Raw genomic sequence first — 12,815 nt, 5'->3', positions numbered from 1 at the left:
TGTTTGGGATTCTTTATTTGACCTCCTATAGAGGTAGGGTACCAAAAAGGAGCCTCTCACATATCACCCGCGGGACATATGGATCACGTAAGAGGAAGAACGTCCTCATACCACGCGCGGAAGCATCTGGGCATCCTCAGAAGTCATCCGCAGGATAAGACATTGGTCTGCCAATATGACCGGAGGGCAATGCCAATTAGACAGCTGTAAATAACTAACTACACTCTAGAAGAACGTCCACAATTGTTACTTGAGGAGTACGTGACTCGCCCACTAATGAAAGAAGAACACCTGACCAGTTTGTTATAACCGTGCACATGGCCAGGGTGCAATTCGTCCTATCATTAGGTGACGCGTGTCCAGGTTGTTGCACCCATGCACATGAGACGTATGGCTCAACCTATCATAAGAGGACACGTGTCCATGCGGTTATTAAGATCTTATAGAAGAGGACAACTGACCCAATCACCTTCCTACCTCATTCGGCTATAAATACCTTGTCAACCTGCATGAGGTATTCATCCACACTCACTCACTCGTATTCTGACTACACTTAGTCTACTTTACTTCAGTACTTTCCTCACTACGAACGTTACTGATTTTCAAGCCGGAGGGTGGTTACAGGTAGACCCCACACCTTGTCCTTCCTGTAACGAGACTCACGGTGTCTGTTTTGCAAGTTCAGGTCATTGGACTTTGGGAAGTTGTGCTCATACTGTGTTTGTAGTTATCGTATTTTACCCTGTGGACTCATTGGATCCAGGACCCATACTAGGGGATCGGATCCGTGTTTATTCACCTCCTTATACCTTATTTAAAGTGTAAGGTATAAGTTACAAAGTTGTAACTTATGTCTTATATACTCACAAAGCCTAAATTTTCCAAATACCTTATGACTTATAACCCGTAAGTTATAAAGTATATGGAGCTAAAATAAGGAATCCCAAAAAACCCCCTTACTTATGAGTTAGGAGTCCCGTTGTTGTAAAAAGTAACTGCATTTCATTTTAAAATTTATTTTGCGTTGTGAATAGTTAGAGGAAACAAAGATGATGGATTTGTTCCTTTTGTGCAATAAGTGGTCAGGGACTGCCAACTGATGATGGATGCATTAGATTCCCAGTGTCCAGTCTTCCGAAAGATACGTTACTATACCACTCTTTCTTTTTAGATAGATTAGTACGACCCCAAATGAATTCAAATTATGTATTGATAAATTTAATTTTAATTTTTGATAAAATAAAACCACTATTTGATTTTATCATTTTTTAAACAACAAACCTCTTTATCACTAGGCCAAAGAAGTAACATCTCCTACCACTTTTTTTTTTAACGGTCAACTAAGTAACGTCGGGTACTCCGTACGCGGCTTCCATTGACTAAAGGTAGCCCGAGCCGGCCACTAGTCCGGACGGAGCCCCTAACGGTCCACCTGTTGAGGGATTCACCGAATAAAACCCGACCCCCACGCTCGCCAAACGTCACGACAGCGAGGAGCCGGTAAAAACGGGTGAGATCAGGACTCGAACCCGCCAGGGTCATCTCTCATATCTCCCATATAAATTGGTGGTAGTAAGGTTTGAACCCCCTACCTCTCGCTAGTAAAGTGAGTACTCTACCATTGAGGCACATCTAATTTATAACATCTCTTATCACTAGGCCAAAGCCTAAGTGGCATTTATCATTTTGTTTACATTTAATAGTTTTTTTTTCTAATTTGAATGGCTTTAAAAATTAAGTTTACTAGGTGCTATTACACATGTCGTTACGACGGGAAGGCAATGAGATTTTTGTGAGTATCGATTAAATTTGTTACGGTAATTCTTAGTGAAATTAATTATTATTAATCTTTGAACTCGTGACCCAACCTTCTCAAGTATTAATATCACATCTAACCACTCCAAATTGTATCTTTGTTATCAATTAGTTTTCATGTAATATATATTGTAAAAGTTGCTGATAGTAATAAACTAATAATGGCATAAACTCCCATATTGCAAAACTAATAGGTTTCATATTGTGCTGAAGAAACACTAAGTGATCCTGGCAGATTAAGGATAATCTTAGGGTTAAGTAGATGTTTCCCACGAGGGTTAGGTCCGGCAAAGATGGTTATTCTTCTCAACCTGCAAAACAGACACCGTAAGCTCGTCACTGAGAAGGGGGGGGTTCCTCCTTGTGACCACCCTCCGGCGTGAGAATCAGACTAGATTGCTTTGAATATAAGTGTATATTGAGAGAAATAGCTAGAAAGAAGATGATGATACCGTTCCAAGGTGTTGGAGTATTTATTGCCGAAGGTAGGTTTCCAAGCAGGTACGGCCAGCTGTATAATATTCCTTTTCCACCAACTATGAGCTATGTTTGTGCCACGATTGGAGTTGGTGGGTAGGCAGTGGCTGATAGTGACATTTTGTACTGGAGCGTGCTCCTCCTCGTACTATTGTCGGTGAGCTGTCACCCTGTGATTGGTTCATGGGTCGCTTTCGTCAGATCTTGTCCATTTGTCCATACCTTGGTAGGTATAGTACAAAAGATCTTCTAGAAGCGTACGGACTGGCTCTTTTGGGCAGGAATATTCCCGCCCTGCTCCTTCCTTCTTCAGGTGACATTACTGAAGTATTAAGAGTTAGTGCCTTATGCGTGTAGCCTTACTGTTAATGCGGGTAGCCTTCCTTCTTGGCTTGTACCCACAGCTGCGGGGACAGGCAGGGTACTGTACCAAGGGAGGCTTTCCTGCGGGAACAGCTGGCTTACTGCGTGTAAGGTCTTCATCTCTCTGAGCATGGTGGGTCCTGCGGATCCAGTTGGTCTTTGCGCAGACGTACCTCTTCCAGGTGAGTCTTGCGGGTCCAACTGGGCTTTGCGGTGACCTACCTCTTCATGTGCGTAAAAAAATGCAAAGTTTGAAATTTAATATTTTTTTTTCAAAAAGACCTTTTGTCTTCAGATATGGTAACCATCATTATGAATTGCAAGAGGGTCGTGCATTGCAATTTGTTGGAATTTGACGTTCAATAGATTGTGATTCAAGCTTAGAGAAATTATTTGGTCGGTTTTAATCTTGGATTACCATTTGAAGCAGTGAGGACTGCCCAGATGTTCCTTCTAGTGCGATTCTCATTTGAGTGTTCAGGTCATGGGTTATACATGAGTCGGTCAAAGATAAACCCTTTTTTTCAGCCTTATACGTTTTTGATGTTTTATTGGATGAAAATGTAAAGGAGTTATATTTTCAAACTTCAAATTTTTATGGCTTTAAAACCGTAATATCTTTATTGTCGTTGATTTTCAACATACAGGTAATTTTACAGGAATTTAATTATTTATGCAGATAACCAAAATAAATGGTAAGAAAACATAAAGAAATGAGGGTAACAAATAAAAATGGTAATATTTAGCATCTCAATCCATAAACTTTTAGATGCTTTCATATTTTCAATAGGTACTTTATCTTCATAGATATTTCATATGATATCCTGGTGATTATATAATGTAACATACAATAAAAAAATTTAATGGTTCAAATGCAATATGATGCGGGTTATGATGTATTTATCTTAGAAATCTAGAAAATGTTGTTTAAAAAATGTTTTATAATATGTATTTAGGTGTAAGAACTATTTTGCTGATAATTTTAGATAATATTGTTTAAAAAAAACTAGAAAATGTTGCTAAAATATGCTTTATAATATGTATTGCAAGTATAAGAGCTATTTTACTATAATTCTAGAAAATAACTTATGTATTCCAATTTTTGGACACTTTCTTACCTTTGTACCATATATGCAGTGTAAATAACTATATATTCAAATTGTTAAGGAAGACATATATTTTAAAAGTATATAAGAGAAAGATATCATATGTAAAAATCATTAGGAGAGCTATAAAACCTTGAATTAAACAACGAGAAACAAAAGTCAAAATCACATTTACTTGAATTAATTTCTTGTACCACCACCTTCATTGTGGTCTTTAAAGTTAAATAAACAATGAGAGCATACATGTATCTCTATTGAAACAGCATGTGATCATAAACAAAAAGCAAAACACAAAAGTCTCAAATTAGACCATTTGTTGTCTTTCACTCTTGAATCAAGAAATAAACTTTTGCACACCCCCAAAATGCCACCATTCATATTGTACCATAAAATGTCCTTTAGATGCCCAACTTCACTTTTCTTGGGTCCCCTACCCCTATGACTAACCTCTCACCCTCACACATTCATTGTGAAATTTTGTTGCTAATTCAGTTGCCATTCTGATTCTCTTCTCTTATTTTACATTTTTACATCTTCACACACAAATGTGAAAAAATTTTCCTTAAACCCCACTTATTGTTTCTTGATTTTAATCACTTCAAAACCCACTTAGATTTTACACTCATTGTGAGGTTTTTGAATCTGGGTTTCTTGATTCACCTTTTTTTGCATCTGGGTTTTTAGAAAGATTCTTGAAAACCCAATTTAGGGTTCTTGAATCTTGATTTCACCTCAATTTCTGGGTTTTTTTAGCAAAACTCTTGAAAACCCACTTTGATTTTCTTGATTATTTTCACAAAGTCCAATTTATTCTTAAAACCCCACATCCAATTTCAAGTTTTTGAATTTGGGGTTTAACAAAATCTTGATAAAAGCCCCATCTTTATTGTCTTGAAACTGAATCAAAATGTCAACAGTGGATCCGACACAACAACCGCCGCCATTCCCTCCGGTGATCCAAGAACACGCGTACAAACCCAATTCGGGTCACGGGTCAGTGGGCCCGGTGATCGGTGCTGTTGCGGTGATAATAGTACTGGGTGCGGTGGCGGTGGTGATAGGGAGGCTTTGTTCTGGCCGGCGCGTGATGGGTCACGTGCAATATGACTTAGAAGGGTGGATAGAGACCAAATGCTCCACGTGCATTGATGGTAGGCTTGACGCTCCGCCGCGGCGGGATACGGTGCCGGTGGTGGTTGTGGAGAGTGGCCGGAGCAATGTGTCGTTGGATGAAGCTGCCGTCGTGGATCCGCCGGAAGTTCCGGCAGACGGAATGCAACCGGAAGTGGAAGAAACGTTAAATCGTCAACAAGCTGAAGAACAACGTAATTAACGCACATGAGAATTGAGATGGTGGTTTTAATTGTATGATTTTGTTGGAATTTTAGTTCGATTGTTGGCCAAATGTTACCTTTATTTATTTATTATTATTATTATTGTTAGTAAAATTAAATTAAGCTTTTTTAACCGGTATTTGAATCACTAACGAGCCAAACACTCACGACTCACCCATCTCCATTCCAATATATGTAAAAAACTAATAAATATGTATGTTTTCAAGTTTCATTTAAGAAAAAAGAGAGAGAAAATAAAAGATGGAAAAAATTGGTTGTGTTTACAATTATATTTGGGTTTAGGAAAGAAAATAAAAGTAAAGAAAAGTTGGGAGGAAGATGAGAAAACAAAAGAGAATAAATAACAAGTAACTTTTAATTCTTTATTTCTTTTCATAAGTGAACTTAAAAACATAGCAATCACCAAATGAACCAAAGGAGATGAAAGTTATTATGTTTCTTTCTATTTTGTTTTTTCCACCTTTTCTCATTTCTCTCTTTCTTCTCTTTTCTTTCAAATTGTTTCTAATTTTGAAAAAAAAGTGTATCTTCTCATTTTCTTATTTCTTTCCCTCCTTTTTCTTTCTTTTGTTTCCAAATTACATTTATGGAGAGAAAGGAAAAAAGATAAAAGGAAAAAAGAGTTAAATGTTTTCCTTTAGTTTTATTTAGGAGAGAAAGGGAAAAAAGATAAAAATTATGTGTTCCTTAGTTTCATGTATGGAATGAAAAGAAAGAAAAATGGGGGTTTTAAATAGTAAATGTTGGGGAGAAAGTTTCCTTCCAATTTGAAAGGAATTGAAAGAAAAGAATTCATTTCCTTTCTTTCATTTAATGATCCTGGAAACACAGTAAAACTAGAGAACACCTTTTTTGATGTTTCCTTCATTTCCTTTCTTAACTAAAGCTCAAGAACATAACCATTTTATCCACCCCTCGCCTTACTTTCCTCCCTTAGATGAAACTCAAAAACACAGTAAGTGAGAAAACCCCGTAGAATCCCCCGATGATGGTTTGACACAACTAATTTTACGCATATAAATTGAGTAGATAAATGTTTCATGATATATGTTTTTATACTTAAGGGTTGTCTTGTGATATTAAGACACATTTTATGTATACATAATTCAAAACATTAAGCACATTTTACAAATAGAGGCGACTAAGACCATAAAAAACTTAACCGAAATCGGAATAGCAGTCCAAAACTAAAATAAAATGAAAACTTCCGGTCTGGTTACAATGATACCTTGTATCAAAATTCAAAACCAAATTGAACCGTCCAAAAACATATCAAGACAACACCTAGCTTTTTTAAATGTTTGTTAATGGGTTTAAGACTTCAATTTACTAGTTACTAGTTTCTTTGTTCATAAGTTTTAAATCAAAATTAATTTTAAAAAAACCTCCAGGACGAATGTTCAAAGCCCAAGTTCTCTATGTTGGGCCAACTTATTTCAGACTCAATCAACTCGAACACAAATTTAAAACTAGAAACCGATTTATAACTTTATAAGCGTCACAAACCTAAACCCAAACCCAAACCCAAACCCAAACATAAAACCGAATAAACAAGTTTTGATTAACACAAAACCAATTCAAACTGACCCATACACATGTCTAGTTACAAGCTAAAAGAGTTTCTTTAGACCAGAAATATCAAATCTCCCAAAACCAAAACCGGTCCGCTCTAGCCTCTAAGCTCTTTGTTATTAAGTTTCAAGCCTAATTCGTTTTAGCCCTGTTTCCGGTCCGCTCTTTTCACTTTTGGCCCAACAGTATTAAGCCCACTTTTACTGTGTAGCAGCTCGCCAGCTATCCAGCCATTTTCATGACCCAAAAATCAAAACTACAGCTTCTTAGTAACAATTAATAGCCTTAGCCTGACCATTGTGGCTCGCCATCATAGACGCGAGTGGCCTGGTCCGAGTCATGTCGGCCACCAACACCACAACGGCCAGCCGCAATTGGTCTCGCGAGCGAGCGGCCGTGAGCCGGCTCTCAGTGGCTAAAGTGAACGTTTGAGGGGAATTTTTTGGGGGTGTATCATTTGATCGTTTGACCTTTTTTTATTTTTATTTTTTATTTTTACTATATATATTTACCCATTATAATAAACACTTTCACACACTAAAAAGCCTAAAAAAACTCACTCATTCTACTAATTTCTCTCCAATACACCCATTTACAAACCAAAAATGCAATGAAATTCATTTTCTTCATCCGACTCTTCGGAGGAAGACGACCTAATTTTTGAAGCCGGGAGAATAACATATAACTGGTTGGTAGAACGGTTTCAAGGGCGACAAACACAAAACAAGACAATCACCTCTTATTCGTGATCAAGTGGGCGCTAATGAAACTTTGGTACGTCACTATTTCAGCCCCGATCCCCTTTATGACGAACAACATTTTCTCTTTTACGTTTGCTTATGCCCAGTTAGATTCAATTAAATCCGAAAGATTAATTAATTCCCTCTCAACAGTCGACACCGTTCACTTTCTTTTAGCACTATCAACCTATAAGATAAAATACATCATAGTCAGGCCATGAGGTATACTCTAACCCAAAAATAAGTTAATATGACATGACACTTAAAAGATGATTTAAATCAGGCCATGAGATAAAATACATCATAGTCAGGCCATGAGGTATACTCTAACCCAAAAATAAGTTAATATGACATAGTCAGGCCATGAGGTATACTCTAACCCAAAAATAAGTTAATATGACATGACACTTAAAAGATGAATTAAATCACTACTCACTTATGTTAAATATGTTGAAAATGGGCATTGGATTATGCTTTTAACGGGTTAAAAGACAGATAACAATATATTAAATTAACAATTAATAAGGTGAGATGAAGTTAAAGTGATTAAACCATTTCCTTTATGTGAGATGTATTGAAAGAGAGAAAAATGAGTGATGTTGTGCTTATGTGAAGTTAAGATGAGTTAGAGTATACCTTATGGCATCACAGTCGTAGATTTCGTTGTCATTTATTGTTTTCTTCTTAATTTATGTTCTTATTATAATCACATGTTAACTTTTCGCTTAAGTTTAATGTTTGATTTGCTATGTTCTAACTACGGGAGAGTATTGCAAAGAGCATATAAGTTAGAGTTTGTTATTATATAATTATCAAAGTTAGTAGACATGGTTTGATTAGGGTTTCATTAGTTATACTCATTGTACTTTTATAAATAGTTGATTAATAATACATAACGTAAGATAGGGATTTCATTATTCTACACTCTATAGATTCGACCTCCTCCTCTTGTTGCCTTCGCAATTGCCACCCTACTTGACTGGTCGTTCCCCGTCGTCGTCACTCCTACCACGCCATCACTACCACATTACCTTCATTGTGTCATCATTGCATCCCACCACCTCGTAGTTTAGTCACTTGCGTTGTCGTTTTTGCCACCACCATGACAAAGTTGGTGATGGGGATGGTGACGACAAAGGCGGGGGTGGTTGGGAGGCGTTGACAAGGATGACAATCGTGACAAGTTGAAAGATTCAAATTATTGGTTTGTCACTTAAATTGATCATAATTTATATTTCTTTAATGTAGTCCAATTCCTTTCAAAATATTTGACAAATTTTATTTCCAAGTTCAGTTTCTTTGAAATAATTTTAGGAACTAAATATACATAGTTATCTTATAGTTAAAAGTGTAGAATCCAACTCATCACAAACAATTTATGTGTGTTCCTTTAGTAAAAAAAATGTAACAAATAACCTTTACACGTTTAAATGCATATAGAGTATCTTTTATATGCATGTTAAGAAAATTATTAATATTATTTTAATTTCTTTATGATTATGGTTATTCATATACAAGACAACCACCACATGGTGTCATATAGATAGTAGCCATCAAATTTTAATTAAAAAACTTTAAAATATTTGTCATTATATTAAAGATTAATAGATAGATAACCAAATTTTAATAATTACACCTAATCACACCATCATCTGCCGAAAGTTAAGAGTTATATTGTAACATATTGTAATTTTCTTATGGCATCACGAATAACGTTTTGAAGACAGAATGCTTCTTAAATCGAGATTTCTACTGGTCCACCCGTGACCATTTCAACTAGTTTAACCGGCCACTTCAGACCGAAGTCAGTAGAGAAGGTAGGTTTGGTGGTTGGCTAATGGTCGCTTATAGGGCTGTAAACGAACCGATCGAACACGAACAATGCCTTGTTCGTGTTCGTTCGTTAAGGAAATAACGTGTTCACGAACGGTTCATGAACATTTACCGAACGAGATTTTATGTTCGTGTTCGTTCATTAAGGAAATTAATGTGTTCACGAACACAAATAAAATCGGCATAGCCTAGAGATTAAGACCGATGTATTCATTAATATAAATAATGAAACATGTAACGAATTGAACGAAAACGAACAAGGGCATGTTCGTATTCATTCATTTAACTTTAAACGAACACGAGCACTAATCGAACAAATATTTATGTTCATGTTCGTTTATTTAAAAAATGAACATTTGTGTTCGTTTATGTTTGTTTGTTTAAATACTAAACGAATATAACTGAACAAGATAAAAGAATTATATGAACACAAACAAACATAAATGAAAACACTTAAATCAACACAAATTAACAAATATAAAACTTTAATCAGATGACACATTCAAATAATATTTAATTATTTATTTATTAATACATAAATAAACGAACATAAACGAACGTTCATTAACATAAATGAACGAACGGAACATGTGTTCATGTTCGTTCGTTTAATTAAACGAACACATACTTTTTGTTCATGTTCGTTCGTTTATTAATTAAACGAACATAAACGAACTTCCCGCCGAACAATTCACAAACAGTTCACCGAACGTTCGGTTCGTTTACAGGCCTAGTCGCTTAAAACTAGCTAGTTTATTTGTGTCCTGGTCATTAGCTCTTAATGGAACCAACAATAATAATGTACGTTAGCGATTTCCGGTTTAACCGATCATGAACTTGTAAGTGTAGTTGAGAACTTACCATGATATATAGTGTTACTTGTTACATAATAACACAACTCTTTCGTCCTTGAATCTGATTTTAAACATGTTAAAAAATATGTTTTAAATGAAAGAAAAAATCAAAATAATCGTCAATGATAAGTGAAAACATACTTTAGAAATGATTAAGACATGATAAACTAAAAGGAAGACAACTATGGTTTCGACCATAATATTTTTCTATCAAAATTTGTCAAAGAAATACAACAAAACCTAAAAGTAGAATGGAAGTGTCCATAAAGGCACATATTATATCATGGCACATTGAGAATAAAAACACTCCATATGCAGGTAAATATATTACTTTAAATTAAATAAAATTATTATTTATAAAACTAAAAGTTAAGATAATCTGTTTTTTTAAATAAAAGTGTGCTATAAAGTTATTATATTTTAGGTCTATTTTAGATAAAGTTATCGGTTCTAACTTTGATGGAAAACCGGGTGAGGTCTTTGATAACGGGTCAAAGTCTTCTTTCTATGATTTCATATGTGCCTTGTCTACAAGGGCGTAATATCTGTGTCTATTTTGTCATTTAATTGTCATTGTATTTAAACAAATAAAGATACATGCATGTTCTATTATTTATATCAAAACATTAACATAACTATCTAGTTAACAGTCATGTTAGTCTATATTTATGTAAATTAAATAAAATTCTATGTTTCGATAAATCATAAAAGAGATATGTGTGGTTATTACAAAAAGCATATGTTGACGTCAAGCCTTACACTAGAGACTCTTATGATCACAATTTGTGAGAGCAAAGTTTTGGAGGCCAGAAGATGGTTGACTGTTTATTTTTGAGACCACTCAAGATTCCCGTATGTTATTATCAGTGATCCAAGAAGTCATAGCACTAGAAAATTTTAAACTCCTAATGCTTTCACATGATAGGTATATATGTTTAGGACTTTAGGGTCCTATGTGGACTTGTCCGCCCCTCAAAGACCTATCCTCAACAAACCTCCTCACTATGGCATTCGTCCGTCTTGCTCGTCCAAATATTCATGCCTCCCACAAACCAACCATGTGGCCCTCCACTCCCGACTCCCAAACACACATAGACACGCGCACATGCACACATATATAGAGGAAGGATTAAGAGATAACTAGATAGCTAATAGAGAACTCGTAATAACTTGATCCAAACATGATTTTATTGTAAAACAAATATTCTCTTTTCTTTTATTTTAAGGTTACTTTTCTAAAAAAAGTTTAACAATAATAAAAATAATAAAAAGAGATCACAATATTTAACATACTACATGTATGTAATACATCAATATTGTTAATATTACATATAAGTGATATAACACTATTAAATATATGTGATATAACAAGATTACATATATGTAATATATCAATATTGCTATATTACATATAAATAATATAACACTATTACGTGTAGTATTACATATATTAATATCGCGATCTACATTTTTTTCCCCAATAAAAAATATAGCAATATATAAGAAGGATGAAAGGGAAAAAAAATAAAAGACTTTATTTTAGTTAATTTTTCACGAATTAATTTATTAGTTGTCTAATTCTTTTTTGATCCTACCCTTTTATATTTTTAATAGGCTTTGATGTTTGGCGTCGTATAAGAAAAGTAGTGTTTTTTTAGTTAAGCTTGGAATCTTATGTGAAACTGATATTACTGTTTGTGGAGGTCATGCGTTGGAACTTGGAAGCGCTCTTAGTCATCGATCACTAACAAAGTATTGATTTTGTGTATGCAATTGTCTTATCTGAATGATATGAGTCTTGTTAAATCAAGGCAAGTGTTGCATGTGTAATTAGAGATTGAACGAAACATGACGTAACCTCAAAGTGCAACAAGCAGAGTTCTAGTCATACTTAATAAAGATATATTAACGACTTCTTCTTGAGTTTTTTAAACAAAGAAAGAAAAGGAAAGGAGAGGGAAGGATAAGAAAGGGAAGGAGAGGGAAGGAAATTTTTTTTAGTTAGGTGTGTTCTTGAGTTTGAAGGAAATTAGAGGAAAGGAAATGATAACTATGTTAAAAAATAGTCATCCTTAGTAATCATCTCATTTTTTGGAGGATAATTTATTGGGAAAATACATTAATTTGATCCCTCCTAACTCCTTCTACTCCTTTCCTTTCCATCATAAAAAAAAAAAACACATGAACACCCATTTTTTAACTATCCTTAGTTTTTCTTTTTTTTTTCTCTCCTTTAAAAAAACTCAAGAACAGGGCGTAAATATTTGATGTTCTTTTAAAGGACAACTGTTATCTACTAAAGTTCATTGATTGTTGTCGATGAACCAACATTTCGTGCGTTTGCACGTGTGTTAACATGACCGCCCGACCCGCATTGTTGTCGATGAACCAACATTTCGTGCGTTTGCGGTGATCCGATTAGTACGTTTACCTACACATACACATAGTTTCGTTAATTAAAGTTCTTTAATTTACAATGAAAATCATACAACTAACTGAGATAATATAAAATATGAAAGGACCATATCCTAAAAAGGTTCTAGAATTAGAAATCGTAAAGATAACATGTTACCATTTGGTGTTGTACTAGCACAAAATTCTATTCTTTCATTGTGAGACAGTTGTTCAAAGGTGAAAAACAAAAATGTAAAGTTGCCTTCTATTCCACGAAACCTCGTCGTTTGAACATTTTGATACATG

The sequence above is a fragment of the Bidens hawaiensis genome, unplaced genomic scaffold (assembly GCF_021521415.1).
Source record: "Bidens hawaiensis isolate Kalapana, Puna unplaced genomic scaffold, B.hawaiensis_p1.1 tig00036359_1, whole genome shotgun sequence".
Lineage (NCBI taxonomy): Eukaryota > Viridiplantae > Streptophyta > Magnoliopsida > Asterales > Asteraceae > Bidens > Bidens hawaiensis.
The sequence above is the reverse complement of the archived record's forward strand: the minus strand, read 5'-3'. Positions refer to the sequence as shown.